This window comes from Peromyscus leucopus, chromosome 6 (assembly GCF_004664715.2).
Source record: "Peromyscus leucopus breed LL Stock chromosome 6, UCI_PerLeu_2.1, whole genome shotgun sequence".
Taxonomy (NCBI): Eukaryota; Metazoa; Chordata; class Mammalia; order Rodentia; family Cricetidae; genus Peromyscus; species Peromyscus leucopus.
The window spans coordinates 29968100-29977500 of NC_051068.1; positions in this window are offsets into that span (position 1 = coordinate 29968100).

Below are 9401 nucleotides of genomic sequence, written 5' to 3' on the forward strand. Positions count from 1 at the left end.
ATTTATGAATAAAATGAAAATTAAATGTTTATATGTAAGAGAATAAGATTGAAGTTCTTCAAACCTATTCACCCAGCTATTTGTATAGCAACTTTAGAGGCTATACTTTGGGGTTCAAATAAAGTACTTGGCATATGACTATATAATTTGAGTTTTTGAATTGGGAAAGATACACAGCCTCAAGCATTGTGTAGAAAAGTACAATGTGTGACAATGGAGGTCTGATAGAGTCACTCAGAGGGATAAAGATGAATAGAGAGAGAGACTATCGCCTGGTTCCTATTTCTATATTTGGAGCCCATTCCCAGGCCAGCCTGCATTGCTTACAGGTCTTAAAGATATAACTACACCCTCAACACTTCCCTCTCTTCCTTTCATCCCTTGAGTTGGTTTCTGTTTACATTGTACCAGATAGTGGTACACAGCTATCACAGCAAACTTGTGAAAAATTGAGAAACATGTCTTTGACCACATCTGAGATCAGAAGATCATTCTGTCATCACTGCTCACCATCTCTTTTTTGTTTAACACATACATGAACCACAAAGCCTGGACAGCTGCCATTCACCCAACTTGAACAAAACTTGAGAAATGACATCAGCAGATGCTTTTTCAAGCTGTAGTAAGTTCCGGCACCATTGGGAACTTACTTTATTTTAGATCCAAAGAGTCTTAGGAACTCACCACCCTTTTCCCCTTTTAGGTTTTTTTGTTTTTGTTTTTGTTTTTACATTATATTTCCTCCGTGGTGCATGTAAGTTTGGTGATGGACTTGTGTTCTTTTTGTACTCTCAACAATGGAAAGCCACCAGTTCACAGTCAACTGCTAATTTCATTTACTCCCTTAATCAAAATTTCTTCTCAAATCATTAGTGTCTCCAGGCACCATTCTTGAATTAGGCTAGCCTTCCAATGGGTAAAAGACTCAGTTCTGAAGTTTAATCCACTTCTATACAGGGGTGCTCATAAGTTTAGCGAGATAGAGAAAGGAAAAGATGGTCGTGTATGTCACATCTACTTTCATGTAGAAAGAGGTGCATAAAGGGAAATCCCTTGATTTCTTTCTAGAAGAACATCAGCTTAATTGTGTTAGTGACTTTGGAAAAAAGCAAAATCAAGTATCCAAGTGGTTTTTGCCCCCAGAAGCAGTCCTCATCCTTTGTTTCACTGGGATTGGGCATGCCATAAGGTTTAGAGGGTTGGGAACCCATGGGAAGAGGCCTGGTTGTAGGCAGCTTCCTGTGATAGAAAAGGCTTAAGATTTTTAATCCTAGAATTCACTATTAGAATAGTGAATTGCTTGGCCAAAACATTGTCACACTTTCCTGTTTGTTGTATCAGCAATAAGGGTGCCATGTTTTTTTCTCCAGTCTGCCAAGTGATGTTGACATATGTCTTCACTGATTTATTATTTGAATAAGGAAGAATACTAAGGAAAGCTGGCTTAAGAATATTAGCAATGCATATCTCAAGCCCTGCCCTCTCACTGAGACCTTGCTCTGTCATCTAATAACAATGGCACACGTCTAATGGACTAATCCCCACCTCAAGTTCAGCACTTCACAAACAAAAAGTGTCCTCCATTGTCCAACCTCTGCATGAAAGCGAAATGGAAGTTTGCACTGCGTGTTTCCGGTTTAGCCAAAAAATGCCTCATCTATGAAATCTTTCAGGTGTGGAACCCGAGTCACTGGTGACACTATTTCATCTATCTGTACTTTTACATTAGTTTCCAATTTAGACTTCTACATGTCACACCCACCTCCTATCTCACACGTTAGATATTTGCAGATTTCAGATGCCACTTTGACTACATCATTCCCTTCCAAATAGCTCTTGGTGGCTGCCATCTCCAAATCAAATCCTTTTTCCTGATATAAAAAACACTACTGGACATGGTAACAGACCATGTTTCCTTTAAACTGAAACATTCTGTCCAGGGCAGGTGCTTCTTAAGATCCAGGATGGAGGCTTCTTAACATCAGAAGTGAATGAAACCTAGAAAGCCTGGAAAACAAACAAAAGTCACAGATTTCAAAATGTTCTTGAAAGTTGCAGAGCTGTCAGGTCCTTCCCAAAACTTACACAAGTAATAACCCTTACGTGGGAGAGGAGACACTCCAAACTGCAGAGCAGCCTGCCGATCAGACACGGAGCTCGAAAGATAGAGCTTTCATGAGTCATTTCTCACGGTGGGGTGGGCTTTTTGGTCATGCAGTTGCCTTTGAGCCTCCCGAAGGTAACTTCTTGCCTGTATGCCTGAAAGGAAGCCTAGTAAGCTCATTGGTCCAGTAAGATAAGCTCAAGTGGAGCCATTTCCTTGGTTGGTTATCAGTACCTTGCCTGGGGTGAAAAGATGTCTGTTCACATCGTCATAGGAAAAGCCACGCGGCATTCACCCATTCTGCTGTATCTGGAATCCTCTGTACTTGATCTTAGCCAAAGACAGAGAAGTGATCAGCCCTGTTCTACAGGCCAAACTATTTATGAAGCAATGCTTCTACTATATGGCTTTGCTCAAGTTGTAATCCACCCACACACATCATCACCCCAAAGCAGCCTCTCCACTCTGACTGACTCCTCCAACTATTTAAGGGCAGATGGGAAGCCCAGCATTCTCTCCTTGAATGTTACTTTTATAGCCGCAATGCCGGTTTCCAGTTAATCACACACTATATGAAATGGAGTGTTCCTGTGGTTTATTACAGCAGCATCTTTACCCAGGATATAGCAATGTGAGTTTCAGGGGCTGAAGAACCAGGGCGTGCATCCCACATCATAAAATTCACTTGATGATCACACGGTGCCTGTAAAAAAATTTAATGATTAATTGACTTATAAATAAAAACAAAGTAACTGTCTTTACCTAAATGATGGCTTGGTTCAGGACTCTGAAATTTCAGAGTAATTTAATCATCAGAAATTCTGCTCCGACCTCTTTGACTTTCTCTATTGCTCCAGGAGGGCCATTTTAGTGATTTTGTATTCATTTTCTTAATCCAAAAATGAAAGTAAGGCTTGTCATCTCTCTTATTCATAGAGAGTGGTGAGGAGTGTCCTAGTCGATGCAAGGCACATGGCTAATACAAGGTTTAATAAAAATGATAAATAACATCCATTATAAAATTGAACCATTGTTCAATTTCTACTGCCCTTTCCCTGCTTTGATTCAATTCTCCCTCACTGAAATTTGAGAACTTTAATCTGATGAAATGTTTTACTAATAACCATCGGCTTCCTGCATTAACCTTTTCTTATCATTAGGTACACCTGGACGGCATGAAATTATTCTTTTAAAGAAATCAATACATCACTGGAAGTGCATGGAAAGCAGCTGGTAATGAGCTTCAGGTGAGAGAAACCTGTTTTAACACATGATGGAGGAAAATCCCTGGTTTTGATGGAATAACACTGTAAGTAATCTCAAACAGTATTTTCTTTAATTGTTTCTATAATTCCCCTAGGCAAAATTCTTTTCTTGCCAAAGAAGTTAATTCTCTCTCTCTCTCTCTCTCTCTCTCTCTCTCTCTCTCTCTCTCTCTCTCTCTCTCTGTGTGTGTGTGTGTGTGTGTGTGTGTGTGAATTTCAGAGTGCAAAACCAAAAGCAAATCTTTTTTTTCATATTTCTAAAGAAAAAAACCAAACTGTAAATTCTATTAAATGACTTTGTTACCTTAAACTATTGATTGAAAAGCACTAGTCAAGTAATGATCTTTTGTGATAAATCAAAAGTCCTAAGACTGAGTAGATTTGGGAAGTTAAGATAAGGCTTAACAAGGCATCAGATGATTATTTCTAGAGACATAGTTGGTAAGTGCTCACTAAAGTTGATTAAACATCACCTAGCCTGGAAGGAAGAAGGCAAATGTGCCAGCAGAGACAGCTGTACACATCTGGAAAGCAGATTCCCCACAGTTGTTGGTTATGTGGTTGTTTGGGTTACATCCTCTTTCAAATGCCTATTTTAAAGCTTATTGCAGTTTATAAACAATTTTGACAGTGTGAACTAATTAAGCAAAACATAGGAGTGAAAAAAATTAGCCTCAAATCTTTTTTTTTTAAAAAATAATTCTATCTAGAGGCATTGGTAAAGAGAAAAATGCAAGGTTTTTTTCTTTTATTAAAAATAGATTCTTTTCTCATATAATATATCCTGATTATAGCTTCCCCTCCCTCCGTTCTTCCCAGACTCTCCCCAAATGCCCTTCCTTCTGGATCCATTCCCTTTCTGTCTCTCATAAAATAACAGATTTGTAAGAGATAACAACTAAACATGACAAAATAAAACATAGTACGATGACGCAAAAAATATTCTCATATTGAAGTTGGACACAGCAATCCAAAAGGAGGAAAAAAAGTCCCAAAAGTGGGCACAAGAATCAAAGGTCCACTCATACTCACAGTCAAAAGTCCCATAGAAACACTAAGCTAATAGCTATAAGACATCCTCGTGCAGACCCATGCTTACTGCTTCATTCTCTGTGAGCTCATGTGAACCTTGCTTAGTTGATTCAGAGGGCTGTGTTCTCTGGTATCCTCCACTCGCTCTGGCTCTTAAGATCTTTCCACCTTCTCTTCTTTGAGCTCTGAGGAGAGGAATTTAATGGAGACATCCCGTTTAGACTCTCCATATAATGTCTGGCTGTGGATCTCTGCATCTGTTCTTATCTGATTATGTATGAAAAGGTGCCAATCTATGAGTATAGCAGAATATTGTTAGGAGTCAATTTAAAAATTATATATGTATATATATACATATATATATACATACATATATATCAGTAATTTTTGGTTTTACTCTATGTCTCTGGGCTATCTAGTCTCTGGTTCTCGGTTACCCAAGCAGTGTCAGGTATGGGTTCCTTCTTGAGGAGTGGTCCTTCAGTCAAATCAACATTGGTTGGCCCCTCCCACAAGTCTGTGCCACCATTACCCTAGCACATCTTGCAGGCACCATAGATTGCAGGTCAAAGATTTATGTGGCTGGGTTGGTTTTCATATTTCTCTTTGGTAGCCCATGGAGTACCTTCCCTCTCCAAAGAGACTAGAATATGGCGGGGAAGGCTCCATGTAGACACCACCTTGACTTCTAGTTCAAGGAGTTGTGTGAGTGTTGTTCTCAGCAATGGGGCCCTGCTGTCAGTTTGTGGAGAGCGACCTTTTGTCTTAGCAATGGCCTTGATTGTTTGGGGATTTCCATGGGACCCCCTTGGCCAACAACTCAGTTGAATGCAACCCAGTCTCATCACTGGGAGCCTTGCCTGGTGATAAAAGATAGCCATTTGAGACTCTATCCTCCATTCCTAGGAGTCCTCATTAGGATTACCATCATAGATTGCAGGGAATCTATGCACTAGGGAAACCACTGCACTAGGTTTCTACACACACACACACACACACACACACACACACACACACACACAACACACACACCACAAAAGGCTTCCCAGTTCCTAGCTTTCTCTCCCCACACTCTCTCCCTCTACCCCACCCCACCCCTCATCTGATCCACCCATCCCACATGCCCCGATCTGCCTGTGGAGTTTTGAAGAAGTTCAGCATCTGTATTTCGTGTGAACTTCATTCTCCCTGGCTTCTCTCCCGCATGCTAAATACAGGCTCAAGTTCAGAGCATTTTCTCCTAAGTCATCTACGACTGTCCCTCTTGTAGGTACATCCTACCTTGTCCCAGGGCTGTAGTTGCACTAGGATTACAGTTAGTTTTTGGTACAAAGAAGAACACAGTCTGACCCATATTGGCTTTTAAAATTTTTATCTCTGACCTTTTTTGGTATTGATTGTTGTTTGTTTGTTTGTTTGTTTTCTGTAGCACTGGGTGCCGAAGGCCATGAGAATATACAGCAGGTGACAACTAGTGTTTGACATGTCGACCCACCAGATGTGTAACCCCTGATGGGGAGCCCCACCTGTCAAAGCCATGGGGTCACTGGCTGTGGAAACTGCTCTTTTCTGTCTGTAACTTTCTCGGGTGCCGCTGCTATGCCTCCCTAATAAGAACAGCTGTGGGGTGCTTTCCACAGCCAAAGGGTAGTGTGTTTTACATCTCTGGGCACACATTTAGCTGTGGTTTTCTGTTTAAGCTGTATAATTCTGATGAACAGAAATATTACCAGAATATTGTTTTTACTGACACAGAAAATTAGCAGTATTCTCAGTCTCAAAGATAGCCTTTTACACATTTTACAAAGACCCTAGAACAAGTCCAAAACAGACTAAGATGCCCCTGCAGAATATACACAAAGACTCATTCTCAGGTGTTGTTTATTGCTAAATCAAGGCCAGGCTCTCTGTATCAAGGCGTAGTCCTTGCAGTAGCTCCCTTTCTGCATGTACTCTGACTGCTCAAGGTTCAGCCAATTGTTTACTGTCTGGGACCCCTCACCAACTTAGAGCTACGTGCATAGGTCAATGTGACATTACTAGCCTAAGAGAAACTACGTGACTTATCTTGTGTTTTGAGAATGAGTCGGGCCCTGAAATGTTATCTTATGATTGTTCAGAGTTTGGCTGAGAGGGAGCAGCAGCAGCGTTGTGGAGAGAGATGGCTGTGTAGAGCTCCGTGAGAGCTGCTGCAGAATATGAGTAAAGTGTGTGTGTGTGTGTGTGTGTGTGTGTGTGTGTGTGTGTGTGTGTGTGTGTGTGCTGGGTAAGAGAGGAAGAAGAAGCATGAGAAGTGTGAGGGAGTGGGTGGATGAGCGAGTGGGTGAGTAAAGAGTGAGTGAACAATGGATGTAGAAGTGTGTGTGTGTGAGTAGTATGAGAGAGCTGTAAGAAAGAGCTGCTGCTATGGAGAGGAACTGTGCCTAGGAACGGTGGAAAGCACTGTGTGGTGAGAGAGCTGTGTAAATGAGATGCTGAGCTGTGGCTGTGTGGAGATTTGTAACTATGTGGAGGCAAGGAAAATAAAGTTGTATAGAAAAGAGATGTGCACTGGGCAGTGGTGGCTCATGCCTTCAGCACTCGGGAGGCAGAGCCAGGCGAATCTCTGTGAGTTCGAGGCCAGCCTGGTGAGCTCCAGGGAAGGTGCAAAGCTACGCAGAGAAACCTGTCTCGAAAAACCAAAAAAAAAAAAAAAAAAAAAAAGAGAGAGAGAAAGAGAGAGAGAGATGTATATAAGATAAATGTATATAAAATAAGATGTGTAGTCATGTGAAAAAGTGTATTTACGTAAAGATATGTACCTGAATGCAGCAGTGTGGAGATATATAGCAATGTGGAAACAGAGTCAGAGACCATTTTTAAGGTGAGGCAAAAGAGAAAGTTAACATCAGAAAGCATGCATTTCCTTATTTCACCAGTCATAGAGAGATTAAAACTTGTTCCCAATTACCCTCTGATACAAAAGCTCCCTACCCCTTGCTACTCTGAGGCATTCCTTTTATTACCCTGAGCTGATCATGGGAGCTGCTCTCTCATGGTCTGCGTTAACTTGGGCTCACACCCAGAGCCTCGAGCATGCTAGGCAAAGGCTTTATCCCCAAGCCCACCCTCTAGCTAATGTATCTCTTTAAACGATCTCGATTTCTCTGGCATAAGGCCTTGGCCACACACTTTGCTGGTAACATCCCTCCCTTAGCCTTCTACTTGTTATCTGGTGACAGACACCATTCAGTGTCAACTCAGCTCCCCCTAACTCCAAAACCAAGTCATTTCCACCTACTTGTACTGACTTAAAACACCTGAGACTCACTCTAATTAACAACAATGCTAATAATTAGTGCCATTAAGAAACATCAGGCAGTGGTGGCACATGCCTTTAATCCCAGCACTCGGGAGGCTGAGGCAGGCAGATCTCTGTGAGTTCGAGGCCAGCCTGGTCTCCAAAGCGAGTTCCAGGAAAGGCACAAAGTTACAAAGAGAAACCCTGTCTCAAAAAAAAAAAAAAAAAAAAGAAAGAAAGAAAAGAAAAAAGAAACATTGTTTCCCCAAATATTTATGTTCATGAAGCAGAAAGCATACCTAAATTGTTAAGCACTGATGCTCTGGTACCTATCATGCAGACTGAAGGTCAGGGACTTGGTCATTTTTGCTAAATCAAAAGCATAAGCAGCTAACCTTCCACTATAACCTGTTGAATAAAAAAATTATAAAGACAATCTAGCAGTGTATAAATAAAAAATAATCATAAGTGAGTTTGAAGCAGAATTCAGACATGAAAAAAAATAGAATGGCTTTAGGTTTTAGGAAATTAAAAACACACAAAAAATGATGTTATATAAGTACTGTGCTGATCACTATGATAAAATACGATTAGTATCCTTATTCTTTTTTAAAAAAATTAAATAAGGGGAAATATGGTGACATTTTATTTGTGCTGAAATGTGATTTTATTTGTATGTTAATAAATAAAGTTACCTGGAGATCAAAGGTAAAAGCGAGCCATAAGCAGAGTCAGGTGGTGGTAGCCCATGTCCTTAATCTGATCACATGGCAGGCAGAATCTCGGTGTGGTCAAGGACACAGGCAAGCATGGTAACAGGAGCCTTTAATTCCAGTACCAACCATAGAGACCTGGAGGTCTGTATTGACAGGCAGTGATGAGGAAGTCATGTGGTTGGGTTTACAGCCAATGAGAAGGCAGAACAGAAAGGCAATAAAAACACAAGTCAGACAGGAAGAAGCACTCTCTGGGGAAGCTACTGCAGGTGGTCAGATAAGGTAGCCGTGGCTCTTGCTCTGATCTCTTTAGCTATTAACTCTGTATTTGGCTCTGTGTTTCTTATTTAATAAGACTGTTTATAATTTTGTCTACAGGGAAATAACTAGTATGCTACATGACTCTTATACAGGATTATAATAATTTATTAAGTTTTTAACTATAGTTGCAATGTATTTCAACTTTTGTAGTGTTTAGACTGAAATCCTCTTTCATGTCTTTCTGAATTAATAAAACTTAAAGGACCTTGAATCCTAATTATTTTTTATTTCAGAATTCTTTAAACATCAAACACTTCTTAGACGATAGTTTTAGCCACTGCCAGCTGGTGACCAGGTGTTCTTAAAATTAAGACCATAAAAACCAGGAAGAGGGCTGTGAAGGTTCAACCTTCAATGTCAGAGTTCTAGAAAGCCCGACTTTAAGATGTGAAAACAAAAGGAAGGTTACATTTACTTACCCAACACCTGCCTGCACATGATCGGCTCAAGCCCTTATTCATTAAACATAGCCTAGAATTCAAGTTGAAGACTCTCTGAGCCTGAAACAGCATATCCAAAAGGTTACTGAGGGTTCTCAAACAGAATGCTGGCCATCATAGAGCTTCATGAGACATACATTCAGTCATATTCACTGTTTTAAAATAAGAATAGACAGTTGCCTTAGCATCAAATGGATTACTTAATGTTAGATGTAAATGAAAATATTGCACAACTTCATTCAT